The sequence below is a fragment of the Peromyscus maniculatus genome, chromosome 5 (genome assembly GCF_049852395.1).
Source record: "Peromyscus maniculatus bairdii isolate BWxNUB_F1_BW_parent chromosome 5, HU_Pman_BW_mat_3.1, whole genome shotgun sequence".
Taxonomy (NCBI): Eukaryota; Metazoa; Chordata; class Mammalia; order Rodentia; family Cricetidae; genus Peromyscus; species Peromyscus maniculatus.
The window spans coordinates 125,531,273-125,537,990 of NC_134856.1; the positions used below are offsets into that span (position 1 = coordinate 125,531,273).

General features: G+C 47.4%; 1 long non-coding RNA gene across 1 annotated transcript; it reads right to left on the reverse strand.

Moving 5' to 3' along the window:
• Nucleotides 1-3,183: 3,183 nt before the first annotated feature.
• On the reverse strand, nucleotides 3,184-5,792 carry LOC143273484 (uncharacterized). The gene is made up of 2 exons (XR_013051614.1): nucleotides 4,748-5,792; nucleotides 3,184-3,421 (listed from the first exon to the last, which is right to left on the reverse strand). It is a non-coding gene; the product is annotated as an uncharacterized LOC143273484 (long non-coding RNA).
• Between the last annotated feature and the right edge of the window lie 926 nt (nucleotides 5,793-6,718).

Here is a 6,718-nt window from a genome sequence, read left to right on the forward strand (position 1 = left end):
GAGAAACTGTTCAAAAAGGCCGCTGCATCCTTGCCATCCCCAGCCTCACCTGTGAGAAAGAACGGCAGAAAACATTCATAGTGGGTACTGTTTTCACTCAGCCGCGTCTTAGGAAACCTTGAGGCTGACGTGGACTGAGCATGGAAAGTTCCAGACATACGGTTTGTTTTCAAAGAAAACCAGATCTACAGGCTAAGTAATGAAGTGTCGGGCCCCAAAACATACCACCTCCCAGGAAAACCCCTTAAACTCAGGCAGAATTCTTTCTTTATTCACCTGAGGTCTTTTACCAGAACTTGAAGCCATTGAACACTTCTAAGCAATAACCTCACAGGAACGGCCCGGGGACCAGTTCTCGGTGTTCCGCTGGCAAGCACGCAGGTGTCCAGGAAAGAGAAAGCGATGTAAATTATTTGTCAGGTTGGTGAGTAACGGGGACTCCATCGCTGCTGCTGCTGCTGCTGCTGCTGCTGCTGCTGCTGCTGCTGCTGCTGCTGCTGCTGCTGCTGCTCACACAAATTTAGCAGACATATGTTCATCTCATTTTCCTCTTCGAAGTGAATTCCAAGTTGGATTTCGGTGGTATCCAGTCTCCTGAAGTGTCGTGAAAGCTTAGGTGAAGAAAATTTGTCTTCTAAATGCAAGTTATAATGACCGAAGACATGAAAACCAAATGGAGGCTCATTTCTAAATGATGTCATCTCATCTTGAACCCAGAGCACTGAATCCCACGATGGGACCACATGCCTGTACCGCTCCTGCATCCATCCTCTGAGCATCGCAGCCATCCTGAATGGGAAATGGGGACGGGGTGCAGGGATAATCTGCTTCAGCATTAACCACGATGGTGGGTCAGCTGGTAAAGGTGCTTGCCGCCAAGCCTGACCACCAGAGTTCAATCCCCAGGACCCACGTGGTGGAAGACAGAACTGACTCCCATAAATTGTCCTCTGACCTATATACATTCTGGTGCACACAGACAGAAAGGAAAAGGAGAGAGGGAGGGAAAGAGAGAGAGAGAAAAAAATAAACGTTCAAAATTTCATAATGCTTTGTGGTAAAAGAGAAATGGAGGCCCCTGCAGGAATGGGGTAGAAGGCCCCAGTGAGTGGCCGTTAGGAGAGGGTGAACTAGGAAACAGAGGGGAATCTCTTGCGGACACTTCTACAAGTTCAGGAACTCTCTCTCTCTCTCATACATGTTTCCTTCTCTAGGTTCCTCAAGGGAGATATAAAACATAAATAAATAGGCCTGGAGAGATGGCTCAGTGGTTAAGAGCACTGGCTGCTCTTCCAAAGGACCGGGGTTCGATTCCCAGCATCCACATGGCCGCTCACAACTGTCTGTAACTCTGTTTCCAGGGGACCAGACACCCTCACACAGACAAACACACAGGAAAAACCCCATTGTACATAGATAGATAGATAGATAGATAGATAGATAGATAGATAGATAGATAGATAGATAGATAATCTTCAAAATAAATAAGTAAATGGCAAGCTTAGATAATCTTCAAAATAAATAAGTAAATGGCAAGCTTAGCACAGACTCTCATCATGCAGAGTCCTCCCCACGGTACCTTCTCCTCCTGTGGAGCACTCCCCTCACACAGGGATATCATATGGTACCTTCTCATGTGGAGCACTCTCCTCATGTGAGGCACTCCCCTCTTATAGGGAGACTCCCCTCGATAGTACCCTCTCCTCATGAGGGGCCCCCCTTTCATGCAGCACTCTTACTTCGTGGAATGCCTTGCCCTTACATGGAGCACTGTCTCCATGTAATGTCCTCTCTTCCTGTGATGCTTTCTCCTCACATGACGCCCTCCCCTCCAAAGGTGCCCTCCCCTCCTATTGAGTCCTTTCCTCAGGAGATGCTCTCTCCCCTGGGCACTCCCTTCACAGTGTGCTCTCCCTCACAGGGGACCCTCAGCCACCGTGGGGCACTCCCCTCAAGTGGTTATAGCCTTCAGGATAAAATCCTTCAGAGAGGCCCCTGTCAAATCAGACATTTAAAATAATCATGTTGTGCTCTTTGAAAATACAGATATGAAGAAAAGAGGGCACAGTCATTCTTTGATAGGCTGTGTAATTTTTTTTTATATACAAATCAGGGCTTTAGAAATCTGGGAGGTTTAAATAGAATCTCAGTACAAGGGCCACAGGATGTGGTGAGTCATCACAGCGTGCTGCTAAAAAAGCTCTGAGTAGCTTAGATTTGTACTAGGTGTTTCCTCCTGCATTCAACTTCATATTTCCATGACTCGCCCCTTCCTTCTTTTTATTTCTCCCTATATATTGCATTTTTGGGTCTATAAATAATGTTATTATGTGCTGAGTTTTTGAAAGTTGGTATCCTGTGCCCAGCCCTACAGTATGACATATCATCCATTTTCGTGACATTGAACTGAGGTGGGCCTCTCCTGAAGTTTTAAATGGTGACGTTTTCATAACCCTGGGAAGGAACGGTGAAACTATACTAGTAATTAGAATGTTCTTGAGTCTAGGTTTACTCCAGATTTCTCTTAACTGTGTAGTCCTTGGGACTTCTGTAGTAGAAAGGTCTGATACTTCTTGCTCCTATAAAGTCACAACCAGAGATGCTGGAGATGACTCAGTGGTTAAGGGCACCGGCTGCTCTTCCAGAGGACCGTGGTTCAATTCCCAGCACCCTCATGGCAGCTCACAATGGTCTGTAGCTCCAGTTCCCAGGGACCAGACATCCTCACTCAGACATATATGCAAGCAAAATATCAATGCACATTTTTTAAAAATGGCCAGGCAGTGATGGCACACACCTTTAATCCCAGCATTCAATTCAAGAGGTAGAAGCAGGCAGATCTCTGATGAGTTAAAGGACAGCCTGGTCTACAAAGTGAGTTCCAGGACAACCAGAGAAACCCAGTCTCATAAAAAATAAAAATAAATAAATAAAAAAGTCATAGCCAGACTTTTGGCACCTTCAGGGGTGGGACAGAGGCCCCAGTAATTAAAGGCATGATGGCACACACCTTTAATCCAAGTACTCAAATTTGGGAGGCAGAGGCAGAAGGAACTCTGTGTTCAAAGCCAGCCTGGTCTACATAGCAAGTTCTAAGCCAGCCAGGGCTACATAGTCATACTCTGTCTCCAAACAACAACAACAACAACAACAAAAAGGTTAATAAGAGAAATGTAGACCCAATTTAATTCACCGAAGTTTTATGTCATTTCAGAAGACTCAAGGAAAGCCGTTTTGAAGCATGGATGACAGCCTAGAAACACAGCTGGACGAAAGGCTCGGGTGTCCTGGTGACAGACTGGCCCCACACGGTCCCTCCTGGTCTGTTCTTCCAGGTATGCAGCCGGAGTTGGCTCCAGTGAGGCTTGGGACCCTCTTCCAGCCAAAGTAGATCAGCATTTCTCTGGCGCCATCTTCAAGACTGAAAGATAGGGAAGCCAGCATGGCCTCCTTGTTCCTGAATCCTCTGGGTCTCATTCAATCCAAAGCACTTTGGGGCAGCATTTTCTGAGCCCTGACACCTCTTAGACTAAAAGAATGTTCTGAGGGAGTGGGGGCGGGGCGGGGGAGGGGGAGGGGCCAGCTAAGAAGAGTTAGTCTGTGACACAAAGAAGCAGGAATGGAGTCAGGCATATAGCACACACCTATAATTCCAGCACTCTGGAGATGGAGGCAAGAGGATTAGGAGCTTGAAACCAGCCTTGGCTACATAGCAAGTTCAAGGCTAGCTTGGGCTACATGAGATCTTGTTCCAAAACACAAGAGGAAGGGGATAAAGAGGTAGATAACTAGGAGGAGGACGACCAGGAGGAGGAAGAGGAGGAGGAAGAGAAGTTCTAAGGAACAAGGAGGAGCAGGGAGAGGAAGAATTCTCGTTTTTTTTTTTTTCCTTTAAAATGACTTTGTTTCTAGTCCCTTCCTGTCTAGCTGTCACTCATTACTGGGGCCTCTGTCCCACCCCTGAAGTACTTGGTTATAGAAAAGCAGACAGAAGGAAGAAGCCAAGAGGCTGAGCTATGGAAGGTCAGGGTTCCTCTTTCCCCTGCCTCTGTGGCCTCTTGGTCTCCAAGCCACCCATGGGTCCCTGATCCCCTACGCCTTAAGTACTTGCCATAATCTTCAGAAGGCACTGGGCACAAGAGGGGCTGTCAGGGAGGAAAACCCTTCCTCTGTCCCCAGGTTCAATAATTGGGGTGTGCAAATTCACCTGGCAAATGCTAGATTAGCCCAGAGGAGTAAGGGACTGATTTAATTAGGTATACATGTGCTGGAATTCACAAAGAACTGTGTCTCGGGGGGATAGTTAGAATCTGGGTTTATTTACCATCTTAATAGGGGCTAGAAAGAGGGGCACTTCTGTAAGAAAGGGGAGAAGAGGGGGAACACTTAGAGAAAAGCACAAGACCTTTTGGAAAGATAAATGGACCCTTAGGAGAATAGACGGCAGATGTAACGTGTTTGTGATCATATCGGAGTGTGGTGCTGATTTCTGGTCTCCAAAAAGAGATCAGAATTGCTTCTAGGGCAGGGATTTGCGACAACTTGGCGGTGGGGGGTGGGGGGTGGGGGGTGCTCTGCTTTTAGGCAGATAAGACATTATGGGAATCCAAATGCCTTCAGCTCAAAATAACTTTTGTATACCACCGTGGCTTTTTCTAGACTCGCTCGCAGCCGGTCCGCCCATGCTTGGAAAGCGGAGAGCCTGCCGCTCCCCTCAGCTTTACAGAATCTCCAATTGCCCACTCACCAGCCGACACCAAACCAATTCAGCTTTTTCAGAGCACGGATTTTCCTTCATGCCTTTCCTCTTCTGAACGACAAGCTAAGCCCTACCCAAAGGATCCTTTAAACAAAGCATCAGGAGGGCTTATCTTCTGGGTACCAACAACTTGCGCTTTGTCCCTGGAACACAAAGACTTGGTTTTCCCCACACGGGGAAGGTAGAAATGCAACGAGGAGAATAAAAGTAAACATTCAATAATTTTCCCCTCAAAAATAGCAATGAAATGACTTACCATAAAGGTTCTCCTTTGGCTGTCTGGTTTTCTACCACACTGTTTCAGTGCACGCCTGAAAATACCACCATACTGTTTAGATTGTTGGCAAAATTATTTCAAATTCATGACATTCTGCCAAAAGCACCTTATTTCAAGTGCTATACCCCCAGAACAAGCTGCAAGCCGCTGATACTGCATGTGTGAAATGCTTTGTGTCCCATCAAGCATATGGTAGGTGTGGAACAATTGCCTCTTGGATCTAAATAGCACCATTTGAGTCAATGAGAGGGACGGGAAAAGGGGAAAAGAATGTTTCTTAGGAAGAGGCCTCTCAGCTGAGGCAAGACATGATCATAGCCTGGTGTGGTGGCTCACACTAGTAATGCCTGCCCTGAGGTGTCTGAGATAGTTGGTGTTTGAGGCTACCTAACAAGTTCCAGGCCAGCCTGGTCTATAAAGTGAGATTCTGTTTCAGAAAAGGGTTGGGGAAGGGCTAGTGATGTGGTTCAGTCAGTGAAAAGTTTAACCGTGGGCGGGAGGACCTGAGTTAGGATTGCTATTAAAAAAAAAAAAAAAAAAGCTGGGTGTGGTAACACGTGCCTGTAACCCTAGTGACGGCAGAGACAAGACCCTGGGACCCACAGACCAGCCAGTATAGTTAAATGGTAAGGTCCAGGTTCAGTGAGAGACCTTGTCTCAAAAACAAAACAAAAAGTGGAAAACAGAGGAATCCGCCCGACCTAGGCCTCTGGCCTCACATGCGTCCCCTTTCACATGTATCCGTATATGAGCATGTACACACACACACACACACACACACACACACACACACACACACACACACGTACACAAGACATGATTTTGGCCTTGAGTCAGAAAACTCATCAGATGACAGAATCATCTAATAAAATACCAAATGACAGATAAATTTGAATTTTAGAGAAGCAGTAACATACTTTAATATAAGTATGTGTGTGTTAATGCACACTGAGAGGCCAATTCTGGCAGTGTGTTGCACGCATGCACACACACAGACAGGCAGGCAGGCAGACAGACAGACAGACAGACAGACACACACACACACACACACACACACACACACACACACACAGACCCAAATAAGTAAATAAATACAAACATGATAATAAAAAATAGAATCCGATAACTCCTAAGCATCAGCTTAAGAAACTGATATCATGGCTCCTGAGATGGTGGAGGGGGTCATGTTTGACTTCACAGCCTGAGCTACACACTGAAGCGGGCAGCCGGACGAGGAGCACACCTGAATCCTCCTCCCTTCCAGCCCTGCACGGCCACGTTCGGCAGCCAATGGAGCCGGCACTGGCCCTGCCACGGTAAGAAGAGATACTACGCCCCAGCTGGGGCTGCAGGACCAGGGTGTCCGTGGCTGGAGATGTCTCCTCTTCAATTTAGAGCCCAAGGCCCCTCCCTGGATCTGAACCCTTCCTTCTTCACTCTCCCCAAGAGGATGCGGTCCCGACTCACAGTGTGCTCTGTCCTCAGCTCTAGGGAGAGCTTTCCCCCAGGGCCTCAGACCTCTGAGCTCTGCCTCTGAGCCACCTGAGTGTCTCACTAGTCGCAAACGCCCAAAGCAGAACTCACAGGCCGCGCTCCCTCCCTCCACAACCCTTTCTCGCCTCCTTGGCAGGGCTAGTCTTGATGGACTCAGTCCTTGGTGCTGTTTTCCACATCTTTCTCTT